Source organism: Xenopus tropicalis, chromosome 8 (genome assembly GCF_000004195.4).
Source record: "Xenopus tropicalis strain Nigerian chromosome 8, UCB_Xtro_10.0, whole genome shotgun sequence".
In the NCBI taxonomy this organism is placed as follows: Eukaryota; Metazoa; Chordata; class Amphibia; order Anura; family Pipidae; genus Xenopus; species Xenopus tropicalis.
In genome coordinates, this window is record NC_030684.2 from 19,805,814 (window position 1) to 19,818,314 (window position 12,501).

At 44.0% G+C, this 12,501-nt stretch overlaps 1 long non-coding RNA gene across 4 annotated transcripts in view; it reads right to left on the reverse strand.

The window, feature by feature from the left end:
* LOC108644490 overlaps positions 1 to 12,130 on the reverse strand; it is a 50,697-nt gene extending 38,567 nt beyond the window's left edge. For 2 of the 4 annotated variants that reach the window (XR_004219652.1, XR_004219654.1), the window contains exons 1-2: positions 11,990 to 12,130; positions 10,169 to 10,246 (exon numbers count right to left, since the gene is read on the reverse strand). This is a non-coding gene — a long non-coding RNA (uncharacterized LOC108644490). Of the gene's footprint in view, positions 1 to 3,136; positions 3,159 to 4,510; positions 4,779 to 10,168; positions 10,247 to 11,989 lie in introns of those variants that run through there. The other 2 variants (XR_004219651.1, XR_004219653.1) reach the window with 2 other exon arrangements.
* Positions 12,131 to 12,501: the final 371 nt, after the last annotated feature.

Below are 12,501 nucleotides of genomic sequence, written 5' to 3' on the forward strand. Positions count from 1 at the left end.
AAACGCTTGATTGCAGTTATTGCTGCTAAGGGTGGCCCAACCAGTTATTAGGTTCAGGGGGCAATTACTTTTTCACATAGGGCCATGTAGGTTTGGATTTTTTTTCTCCCTAAATAATAAAAACCCTCATTTAAAAACTGCATTTTGTGTTTACTTGTGTTATCTTTGACTAATAGTTAAATGTGTTTGATGATCAGAAACATTTTGTGTGACAAACATGCAAAAGAATAAGAAATCAGGAAGGGGGCAAATAGTTTTTCACACCACTGTATATTAGTTGGTCCAAGAATAAAAATGGAAATGGTAGAGTGAATTATTTGCAATGTAAAAAGTGTAATTCAGAAATAAAGTACCCCATACCTATCAAGTCGGAATCCTTTAAGTAGTATAAATGAGGTGCCAACTAGTGATGAGTGAATATGTCCTGTTTCACCAAAAATTAGCAAACCGGTAATTCTTGACATGCAGACGTGATGTATTTTTACGCGGGCAACTTTTTTCCTACAGCACAACTTTTTTGTTGTGCAACTTATTTTTTCTCACTCAAAAAAAACATTTAACACTTTTACTGTTGTTTGGCAGATAAAGATTCTTTCTGGAGAGGCGCTGCAGAGGGTTTCTAGCGATGACAGCTCCCTGGGCAACGAGCCAGGCGGGCTGTCATGTCGGCTCTGTGACGTGATCGTCGCACGATCGCATCGCGTCTGCTGCTTGGTTCCGCTTCCTTCTTCCCCCCAGTGCCGGCCCACTGACTTCCTGCACATGGAGGACTAGGACTGTAGCACCGAGGACCAGGCACGCTTCAGGACAGGACACTTACACACACTTACTCACATTTACACACACATACAGCACACAATTTAGATATTCAAATACTCTGACTCATACTAATTACGCTGTCATGTGACTTATTTTGTTGTTTCACTGATTTGCACAATTTTTGTTTTATCCCTTTATTAGTGTTCCTGATCTGTTTTTAGCATGGCTTTGCCGTGTTAGGGGGGTTACGGCACATAATACGCTGACAGGGGGCTCTGTGTGCAAAAGCTGGGTTGGCAGGCGAGAAATCCATATGCACAAAAATACAACTGATTTGGAAAGTCCCATGTCTCCTGAACGTGCCAATACCAAATACCAAAAAGAAATGCAATGAACAACACTGCAAGTGTAAAACTGCAATAAAATCACAAAAATGAAAGACAATTGGGCAAATCAATGAAATAACAAAATGAATTATTTCCCAGCGTGGTTAGTGGTCAGAATACATGCCTGCCAGGAAAAGCGCTAAGGGAAGACCCTCAGGTGCCTATATGGGGAATTAAATAACTTTCTGTTAAATCTGGTGGCAGAACAAAAGGGCAGAACATTTCTCTGCAGGGATCGGCGCAGGCCCAGGACAGCCGGACCCTCGGCACCTGAACCAATTGCTGTGGCTAAGTAATAATACAGCACAATGTAATGTAAAGGGTAAGTTCACCTTCAAAGCAGAACAAAAGCTAGTCCATCTTTAAGTTAACTTTCGTGGGTCATAAAATCTTCTGTTCTCATCAAGTTCTAGAGCAAAACAACACAGGAGCAGGGTCTGGGGGCCTCGGCACAGGAGCGGAAACCACGAGGGAGCGAATTTAAATTCATGTGGGCATAACATCACAGCATTACACATTTAATATTATCCCCCTGTCCAATGGCTGCGCCTGTAATTCTGGTAACATCAAAGCTTTTTGTACCCTCATACAGTAGCGCCTCGGCACACACCTCCTGCACAATGTCCAATTGCACTGCCCCGCCATGTACAGCTTTGTCTGCGTAGCGTGTTGTGACATTGTACAGGAGTTGCGCGGCGTAGGCAGAACTGTATGAATTGCAGCACCAACTAAATCGGAAGGTACAAAAAGCTTTTATATCAGCAGAGTTGTGCAGCCGTTGGGCAGGGGGATACATCTCATTGGGTAACGCTGTGCTGATGTCCCTGCGTATTTACACTCGCTCCCTCCAGGTTTCAGTTTGGGGATTTTGGTGGTGTGTACTGGGCTCTCCTGAATAGCTGCGAATTGGGCACAAGCTACACGGGGCTGGTAAAAATGGGCCTGCAAAAATGAAATGTGAGAGCTTAAGAGGCCAAAGGCAAGAAGAGAGGTGTTAGGCACTAACATAGGGGGAGATAGAAAAAATAATACCAGCAAGAAATGGGCCGCTGACGCCCATATGCATAGGATTGCCAAAGTATCTGCCCTATAGCATCACAATAGTGCATACAAGTTGTCCCGCAGGGCACTACAGCTACTGCAAAATTAATACATTTACTGTATTTTATGTAGCGCAAAGTGACAAAATATACATTTACCTTAGAAATCCGTCCAAAATGGGCACTTATGGGTAGTTATGTCTTACAACTCAAAACTTACATTTTACAGCACCCTGTCTCCCATATGTCATTAGGTAACAAGGATAAAAAAAGGAAATAAAAAACAGCACATTTTTTGCTCGCCCAGTGAGATCAGCGGGCAGAAATGCAGTTAAAGTGAGGGAACACGGAGTGTTTGCTCCACTGCTCTGTTTTTTTTTTGCAGGCTAAGAAAGCGGATCCACACCCTTACGCACCTCTGTAAAACTGCATTGAGAAGTACAGAATCCTCCTTCCCCGAGCAGGGATCGGCCTGAAAACACCAAAGCAGGAGTTTTTGGGCAGATGCAGTTTTACTGAGGTGCAGAAATACGGAAGGGATTCTCACCCTGCAGAAAAAACGCAGACTAAGAGCAAATGCTCCGTGTACCTTCGGCCTAAATTGTTTCACTGAGAATAAAATCTATTGCAATGAATTGGCCGTCTCAATACCCACCCATCTCTGTGCATTCAGTGCCAACACTCTATTGTATAGAGCCGCCGCAGTAAGAGAAGCGGTTGATGTAAATACGTACCAGCTAGGCTCACTGCTCGGGAAAGATTTTGCCCCATTCTGATTTCGGCACATTTGCTGCAGGCAGTTGTTTATTCAGATGACGCGAGCGCCCCTCAGTGCCATACACAGAGCTTGATACGGCTGCCTGATGCACTTTTACTCAGTTGCCAAATACTGGGCTCTGTAGCTCCTTCCAAGTCATTGTTGGTCTCGGTGGTTTCTCTCGTTTTTTTTTGTTTCCATGATAAGAAGTCAGTGCTTTAAAGAAATAAAATTTCAGAAAACAACTTCAATGTAGGACTTGTGGGTCAGTAATGAAGAGAATAGGGCAGGGGTTGGAAGACTTGGGCAAGTTACTAGAACTAAATGACCTTAGCAACCAGTGACCAGTTTGAATGAGAGGCTGGAATATGAATAGGAGAGGACCCGAATAGAAAAAGAAGTTATGAAAAGTAACAATAACAATAAAACTTTAGCTTCACAGAGCAACCAGTTGTTGGACGCTGGGGTACGTGACCCCCATTTGAAAGCTGCAAAGAGTTGGAAGAAGAAAAAGACAAATAGAATATAAAATAATGAATAATTAAGACCAATTGGAAAGTTGCTTAGAATAGGACATACATACTAGAAGATAACGTTAACTGAATGCAGTGCAAAAAAAGTTGGGGGAGCACAGAGACCAGCTTACTCCCCATGAATACATTCTTCATTCCTGTCTTCAGCGGCACTGAGGGGGGGTGGGGGACTCTTGGAATAGGCCTAAGTACTGGGCTATTAACACATTTTTGAGAGTGAGTGCACACGTATTGATGTCATGGGGTGGGAAGTGCAGCAGCAAGAAGGGGGTAGGCAGAGGTACCTGCTTAGCACCCCCCCCACACACACACACATAGTTGCGCCCTAGGCAGGTACCACTTCTGCCTACCCCTGGTTCCGGCCCTGGGTATGTGTCAAAAACACCCAGCAGTACACTAACAGATCGTGCCTGAAATACTTTACACAGCAAGGCCAGACTCTACTCACAGTAGGATTACCCCAGGAAACCATATATTTTTGGGGAAAAAAACTATTTTGGAAAATCCGAAATGGGCAAATATGTCTTTCTACTCCAAACTACCAGACTGTAAAGCTTTTCTACAGTTATTGGTTTTTATAAATATGAAATTAGTTAAAAAACACCTCAAAGCTTCCAGTTTACAGGATCCTATCTCCTACAGGTCATTTGGTACCAAGATAAAAACATCCTAAATATGAATGCCAGTGGGGTTGTGGTCAAGATGGCAAATAAAACATAGTAAATATAAATGCCAGCGGGGGTGTGGCCAAGATGGCAAATAAAACATAGTCAATATAAATGCCAGCGGGGGTGTGGCCAAGATGGCAAATAAAACATAGTCAATATAAATGCCAGCGGGGGTGTGGCCAAGATGGCGAATAAAACATAGTCAATATAAATGCCAGCGGGGGTGTGGCCAAGATGGCAAATAAAACATAGTAAATATGAATGCCAGCAGGGGTGTGGCCAAGATGGCAAATAAAACATAGTAAATATGAATGCCAGCGGGGGTGTGGCCAAGATGGCAAATAAAACATAGTAAATATAAATGAAAACCATACTAACAGGAACCCAAACATTTCCCAAAGCGCTGACCAGGCCGCAGACCAAGAAGACTATTCACCCTCCCTGGACTCAGTGCAAAGCATCGCGACTAAAACAATACCTGATCCTGAACTCGGAGATTCTCTTAGTGATTAAATGGATTTACCCATCAATGGCCGCCCAACTTGAAACTGTTAAAGTGGACTCATCGTTTCAGCGTCAGGATTTTCAAATTCTCTGTGAACGCACGTCCAATGTAGCCCACAGACTGTCCATTGCTGAAGACATTATATAAGTTTATCACCGACACATCATTTACACTTTTTTATTGAGGAATTATCTAAATATTGGCGCGGGTTTAGTTAACACAACACAACTACAGCAAAATACACTCATTTATGTGGATAAAGAGACACAAATCTGTTTACCCCAGAAAGCCACATATGTTGGGAAAGTACCTGTACATATTCAGGGAAATACAAAGGGGTAAACAACATGGTAGAATGCAATAAAACCAACCCAAGGAGAGCAGCAGCCAGAACCCAAGTTTCACTTGTTTCCCCAATTCGGTTTTACAGGCAACAAATATGCAGAGCTGAAAATGCAATAAAATGGCTAAAAACTGAATAACGCTACAAATCTAATTGACATGAAATACAAAAGATACTGCATTAGTATTAGGGCAGTTTTTGAAGGCAAAATAACCACACAATAGTAAAATAAATAAAAGCTAAACAATAGTAAAAGTGTGTGCATGTGGCAAATTGCACAGTGTGTGTATGTACAAGTGCTGTAAGTGTGCGACCCCCTCGACCCCCCAGAAATATATGTATACGTGTGTGTCACTAACTTGTATACAGGCTGGAGAGGCAGGAGGGCTGCTGAAACCAGAGGAGGGCCGCCATGATGCAGAGAATTGCAGGGGGGGCAAAGGCTGAAGGAACAGGAAGGTCCCTGCTGCCCAACGGCCCACTCTTTCCCCCAAAGGGAACTGTGATTTGGTGGGTTCCCTCAGTGCAGCAGCCACAGAGCAGGTAGCCATGCCCTCCCCACTCACTGCACAATCATGCTCACTCACACTCACACTCAGTCACACACTCACACACAGAAAGAAGCAGAATTAGCATCTCACCCTCCTGGAAGCAGCACCATTTTGTAGGATAATGTCTCACACACACACAGCATCATGTGACCAGGGTGGGGCTCAGAAAAGATACAAAGTAAAAAGTATGGGGGGGGGGGCTGGTGCCTGGCAGAGAGAGAGAGCTGCAATGTTATCAGGAGACAGAGGCACAGAATCAGCACTTACTGCTGTCATTACTGCTCTCCAGTTGGGCATTTGCCCCGTCCCCCCCTCCTGTTTATCTCCCTCAAACAGGGCAAAAGTCTCAGGTCCCCATAATGGTGTTTAGGGTTCCTGCCACACAAGGCGCTTTCCTGGCTTGTGTATAAGCGCAGGCTGAGAAACCACCCCTCCACTTCTATCTGCTTCATGGTGCGTCTGTGCAGATTTTGGCTCAGTCAGTATCTGTGTTCCTGCCGAAATCCGCTCCGTGTGCCAGATGTGGATTCAGACACACCATAAAGCAGATCGTAGAAATTTTAGAACAAGATTTAGAGCTTGAAATACAAAAAAAAAAAAAAATCAACTGATTTGGAAAGCCTCATGTCTCCCAAACGTGCCAATACCCCAGGAAACCATATATTTTTGAACAGTACATAGTCTGCCAAATCCAAATGGGTAACCGTGTCTTTCTTCTGCTAAGTACCAAAATGAGAATTTCACTTACCTCTTATCGTAAATTCCATTTCTTCTAGTCCCGACATGTCAGTACGCATGGGCAGTATTGCCCCCACAGCTAGGAGGTAGGACCTATATACCAAAGCCAATCAAAATTAGCCCTTACCTATAAGACCATGTGACTTTCTCCTCACCACTGTTATACATTTGCCAAGCAATACAAGAAGCAAATAATTGGGATGGGAAACCCCGTACTGACATGTCGGGACTAGAAGAAATGGAATTTACAATAAGAGGTAAGTGAAATTCTCATTTTCTTCTTCGTCCCTTCCATGTCAGTATGCATGGGATCTACCAAGCCATGCCCCTAAAATATAAGGGGTGGGAACAATTATATCAACAGATGCTAAAAACAAATCAAGCATCACAAGAAAAAACGGACCATTCCCGGCTACAAGAATCCTCTCAGGGACCAGAGGGATTTCCACACTACGGTTGCCATAAACATCCAAGCCCGGCTCGGGAGGATCCTCTGCCAACAAGAAGAAAATGGTCACAATAATAACTCTGACACTGGGCAGTTCACTGGTGTTACCAGCCCCGCAGCAACCTACCAGTTAACCACAACTCTGATGCATTATCCACTAGAGCTGTCTCTATGCCCCCAATCCTTAGCACTAACCTGGGGCCCTAGAAAAATAAATTGTGACACACAAGCCTCTAGCTCCAAAGCACACCGGTATCAGCTTAAATTGGTGTTGACAGCCGTCAAACTCAACAACCCCCAGAGATCAGCCAAAGATAATCCAAGCACAGATCTGAAGCAACGAACAGTGAAAGGGCACACTAGCCATCAAGCCCCCCTATGGCACAAACAAGCTAGGGACTCCAGCCTGTAACAGAGCATGACAGGCTGAAACCCAACTTCCTACCACTCACTGTAGCTACCAACCTTGAGAGGCTACCTAACCAGCAATGTTAGGGCCAGGTTTAGGAACTGTACACGACCTGCAGATGGAAGATCAGCTAACCAGTAAAACATGACTGGAATCAACTGGAAAACATGCATGGAACGACTGGTGCACAGCCAACCCATACTCAATGTACCATCTAGCCACCCTGCATGAAAGTCAGAAGCGCCATATACTATGCATGCTAAACAACCAGCGGACAAACCAACACCCTGCCAGAAAGCAGCGGTGGACAATCAAACTGTGAAATCACAAAATGGTGAGGAGGGAGATCCTACCTCCTGTTCAGTAGGACAAAAAATAACAGTGGTGAGGAGGAAGTCACATGGTCTTATAGGTAAGGGCTAATTTTGATTGGCTTTGGTATATAGGTCCTACCTCCTAGCTGTGGGGGCAATACTGCCCATGCGTACTGACATGGAAGGGACGAAGAAGAAACAGCAATTCTTTTCTAAGTTTAGCAGTTTCCAAAAAAAAAAATGAAAATTCTAGAACATTGTCTCAAAGCTTCAGTTTTCAAGCATCATTTCTCCCACATAACATTAGGTACCAAGAAAACACTCCCTAAATATGGAAGCCAAGGGTCCACTGAACAGTTTGATGCCCATTGTGCATAGGATCACCGATGTATCTGGCATTTAGAGACCCCAAAAGTAAGTTAGTGCATAGATATTGCCCCTGAGATCACTTTAGCGGACTGGGGGGGCAGGGCCGACTGGGGATCCAACCCAAGGGGCCTTGCAGGTGCGCGTCCCCTAATCCCCCCCCACTGGGTCCCTCACCAGACGTCCTCCCCTGGGCTCCCGAAAGTTTAATGCGTCAGGGAGGAACGGTCGGACAGGGGGAGCGACAGGAAGGGTCGGATCTGGGCCAATAAACCAGTCCAACCCTGCAGGCACAGAAAAGGAATTGTTTCCCCAGTCATATTATAACAGAGCCATGGTAAGCAATCAGAGCAGCTGAACCCCCTCCGAAAGCAAACTAGAATGTTTCTGTACCCCAGTGTCCCCTCTCCGAAAGAAAACTAGAATGTTTCTGTACCCCAGTGTCCCCCCTCCGAAAGAAAACTAGAATGTTTCTGTACCCCAGTGTCCCCTCTCCGACAGCAAACTAGAATGTTTATGTACCCCAGTGTCCCCTCTCCGACAGCAAACTAGAATGTTTATGTACCCCAGTGTCCCCTCTCCGACAGCAAACTAGAATGTTTATGTACCCCAGTATCCCCTCTCCGACAGCAAACTAGAATGTTTATGTACCCCAGTGTCCCCTCTCCAACAGCAAACTAAGAATGTTTATGCACGTGAGTGACCCCTCTCCGACAGCAAACTAGAATGTTTATGTACCCCAGTGTCTCCTCTCCGACAGCAAAATAGAATGTTTATGTACCCCAGTGTCCCCTCTCCAACAGCAAAATAGAATGTTTATGTACCCCAGTGTCCTCTCTCCAACAGCAAACTAAGAATGTTTATGTACCCCATTGTCACCTCTCCGACAGCAAACTAGAATGTTTATGTACCCCAGTGTCCCCTCTCCGACAGCAAACTAGAATGTTTATGTACCCCAGTGTCCCCTCTCCAACAGCAAAATAGAATGTTTATGTACCCCAGTGTCCTCTCTCCAACAGCAAACTAAGAATGTTTATGTACCCCATTGTCACCTCTCCGACAGCAAACTAGAATGTTTATGCACGTGAGTGACCCCTCTCCGACAGCAAACTAGAATGTTTATGTACCCCAGTGTCTCCTCTCCGACAGCAAAATAGAATGTTTATGTACCCCAGTGTCCCCTCTCCAACAGCAAACTAAGAATGTTTATGTACCCCAGTGTCCCCTCTCCGACAGCAAACTAGAATGTTTCTGTACCCCAGTGTCCCCTCTCCGACAGCAAACTAAGAATGTTTATGCACGCGAGTGACCCCTCTCCGACAGCAAACTAGAATGTTTATGTACCCCAGTGTCCCCTCTCCAACAGCAAACTAGAATGTTTATGTACCCCAGTGTCTCCTCTCCGACAGCAAACTAGAATGTTTATGTACCCCAGTGTCTCCTCTCCAACAGAAAACTAGAATGTTAATCTACCCCACTGTCCCCTCTCTGACAGCAAACTAGAATGTTTATGTACCCCAGTGTCCCCTCTCCGACAGCAAACTAGAATTTTTCTGTAACCCAGTGTAAGGGGCCAAAACAATAGCATCCCTGACTAATATGGGCTAAGTCAGATAGGAAGGTTTATGAAACCCCATTGGCCAAAGATAGTGGTGTCCAAAATAAAGGTTCCCTCCAGTGCTATCCGATAATTGGCCCAAGGTTCAAATCTGCCCTCCCCTTGAATGGTAACTGCACAGATATCAGCTCCTCCCTTGTATGGCAGCTTAAGCATCCTCCATAATAAAGACAACAAAATGCAATACAGGTATAGGATCCGTTTTCCAGAATGCTTGAGACCAAGGGTATTCCGGATAAGGGGTCTTTCCGTAATTTGGATCTCCATACCTTAAGTCTACTAAAAAATCAATAAAACATTAATTAAACCCAATAGGATCGTTTTGCCTCCAATAACGGTTAGTTATATTGTAGTTGGGATCAATTACAAGATGCTGTTTTTTTATTACTACAGAGAAAACAGAAATCAGTTTTAAAATTCTGAATTATTTGATTAAAATGGAGTCTATGGGAGACGGGCTTTCTGTAATTCAGAGCTTTCTGGTTAATGGGTTTCTGGATTAGGGATCCCATACTGTATCAGGAATTTGAACCCCATATTTTTAATATGATGTGGAAATGTTATTTATAAAATAGTTGATTTTGTGTATTCTTACCTGAATGGAATGTATCAGGCCCGCCCTACTGAGACATATTGATGCAATTCAGCAGTTTAATTAAAATTAAGTGCCATCATTTGTCAGACATTCCCTTGGGTTATTTTTCTATAGGGAAAATATTAGTAAAAGTCTTACTGTTCAAATGGAGACAGCCATTCCCTTTCAGTCCCCTGCCGCCAATGAAAAGCAAGGAATATCCCTTTATTCATAACTCTACAGACAAAAGGAAGGTTTATTAGTAAAGTCAGATTCATTTCTCTCCTCCTCATACCCAAATATACATTCAAATGAGTGAGCTTTGGAATATTTGGGTTTAGTAACAATACATTGGGTTTAGTTTGTGAGTTTCTGCCCTACACACTACAGGCTTTTGCGTGTTTGTGATACACACGTGTCGCTTTATGCTCCTCGTTGGCAGCTCATTTTGTAGCATCGTTGTCTGTAAATGCATTGGATCCCTAAACAGAGCCATTTTCTCTGAAGGGGGCGCAGTGCCAGGCACACAATCGCACACATCATGTAAAGCCCCAGTGTGCCCATTTTGTCTATTACTGTAATTAAGGTTCAAACTGAAGAATGCAGAGGAACATAGGCGCCTTGCACTCTATTCCTGGTCTATGGAAAATGGAAAGTCAGGGTCTCCTTCCTCCCTGCTGTTTATTTTCTGCAAAGAAATCATGTATAATAGAGGGGCCTAATTATTATTACTATTGATATAGTGCTATTGTTCTCTGTAGCACTTTACAGAGTAAGGGGACACTAATACAAGCCCATAGGGTTTGCATATACAGAACAATGGGAAGGGAGCAAGATAGCAGCTCCCAGTAGGTATCAGAATAGCCCTCAATAGTAAGAAATCCAAGTCCGACTTGGGACTCCTCCAGTTACATGGGAGTAGGAGAAACAATAGGTTAGCTGAAAGCAGTTCTAATGTGTAGCGCTGGCTGAAAGCTCAGACTCGGGCACAATGCACTGAGATGGCGCCTACACACCAATATTACAGCTACAAATACATTTGTTGGTTCAAGAATAAAATGTTAAATGGCAGAGTGTATTTTTTCCAGAGCATTAGCCATTGTTATAACTCTGTCAAAATATTCGGGCATCATAAATAAGCCCTAATTTCTAGTAAAAGATATAACAGAAGAGTTTAGAATTCAGATGTTTACATCCCTATTATAAATAACCTGTGATTGGCTGTATTTCTCGTCAATCTGCTGACAATCGTGCCTGGTTTTCAGACGTCTAAAAACCGGGCAGCCATGTAAAAACTGCGCCGTCTGGTTTAAAACTAGACAGGTGGCAACCCTATCCCCAGATTTAAAGAGCCAGTAACATTAAAAAAGTGTTTTTTCCAATACAAGTTTTCATCCGTTAATCCAGCACCTGCTAAATAAACCTTAACATAAACATCATTAAAAAACCCAGACCCACTGCAGAAATACCAATTAGCACTTCATTAACCCAAGACTTGCCAGTGAAATCACTGCCGAAATAGCAAATGAGCCGTTAGCCCCAGTAAGAATAATGGATTCATGAAAACAAAAAAATAAAAGATAGTTATACTGGATTTGGCCCCTATTTCAAAATCACAATGTTCACCCAAGACTCCAACAAAGAATATTATAAGGCAAGCCAAGGGCCAAGATAAAGGCATAAGGCATAAAACAAGGCATCCACAATTTAATAAAATAAAAACTAATTTGCAGCACAATAAAACAGGTGGGAGGGAAGTACAAGACCAGAAATCATGATTCCCAGGCAATTACAACATCATAACAATCAATTATAAAAACAAACAGACCAATTACTGACTTTCTACTCAACTGTGGCTCATGATTGCACAGTAATCAGTTGGTGTATTTTTACAATTCATGGATAATAAAGCAGGAGCAGGTAAGGAGTAAAACCGGGGGGTGAGGAGCCACTGACTGTGTGACCCTCTCCCTGACTTACTACTTGAAGAATCTGGAGGGAGCAGGAGGTGCCGACTAGATAGAGGAGCCGAATTTCCAAAAGCTCTGGTGGTGTTGCAGGGCAGTGAGGCAGGCAGTTCTACGGCAGCTGGTGGTGTTGCAGAGCAGTGAGGCAGGCAGTTCTACGGCAGCTGGTGGTGTTGCAGGGCAGTGAGGCAGGCAGTTCTACGGCAGCTGGTGGTGTTGCAGGGCAGTGAGGCAGGCAGTTCTACGGCAGCTGGTGGTGTTGCAGGGCAGTGAGGCAGGCAGTTCTACGGCAGCTGGTGGTGTTGCAGGGCAGTGAGGCAGGCAGTTCTACGGCACCTGGTGGTGTTCCTCCGCTGCACTAATAGGGCAGTGTGTTGAGCTGTAGGAGGAATTTGGTTTTTGACAAAAAATTATAGTAGCGGTAAACAGTAAGAAATGTACTTTATTAGTAGGTGTTAATATAGGTGGGGTTAGTTCCCAGAATGTGATTTGTCGGTCAGCCTTTAAGGCTGATGCCAGACGAGG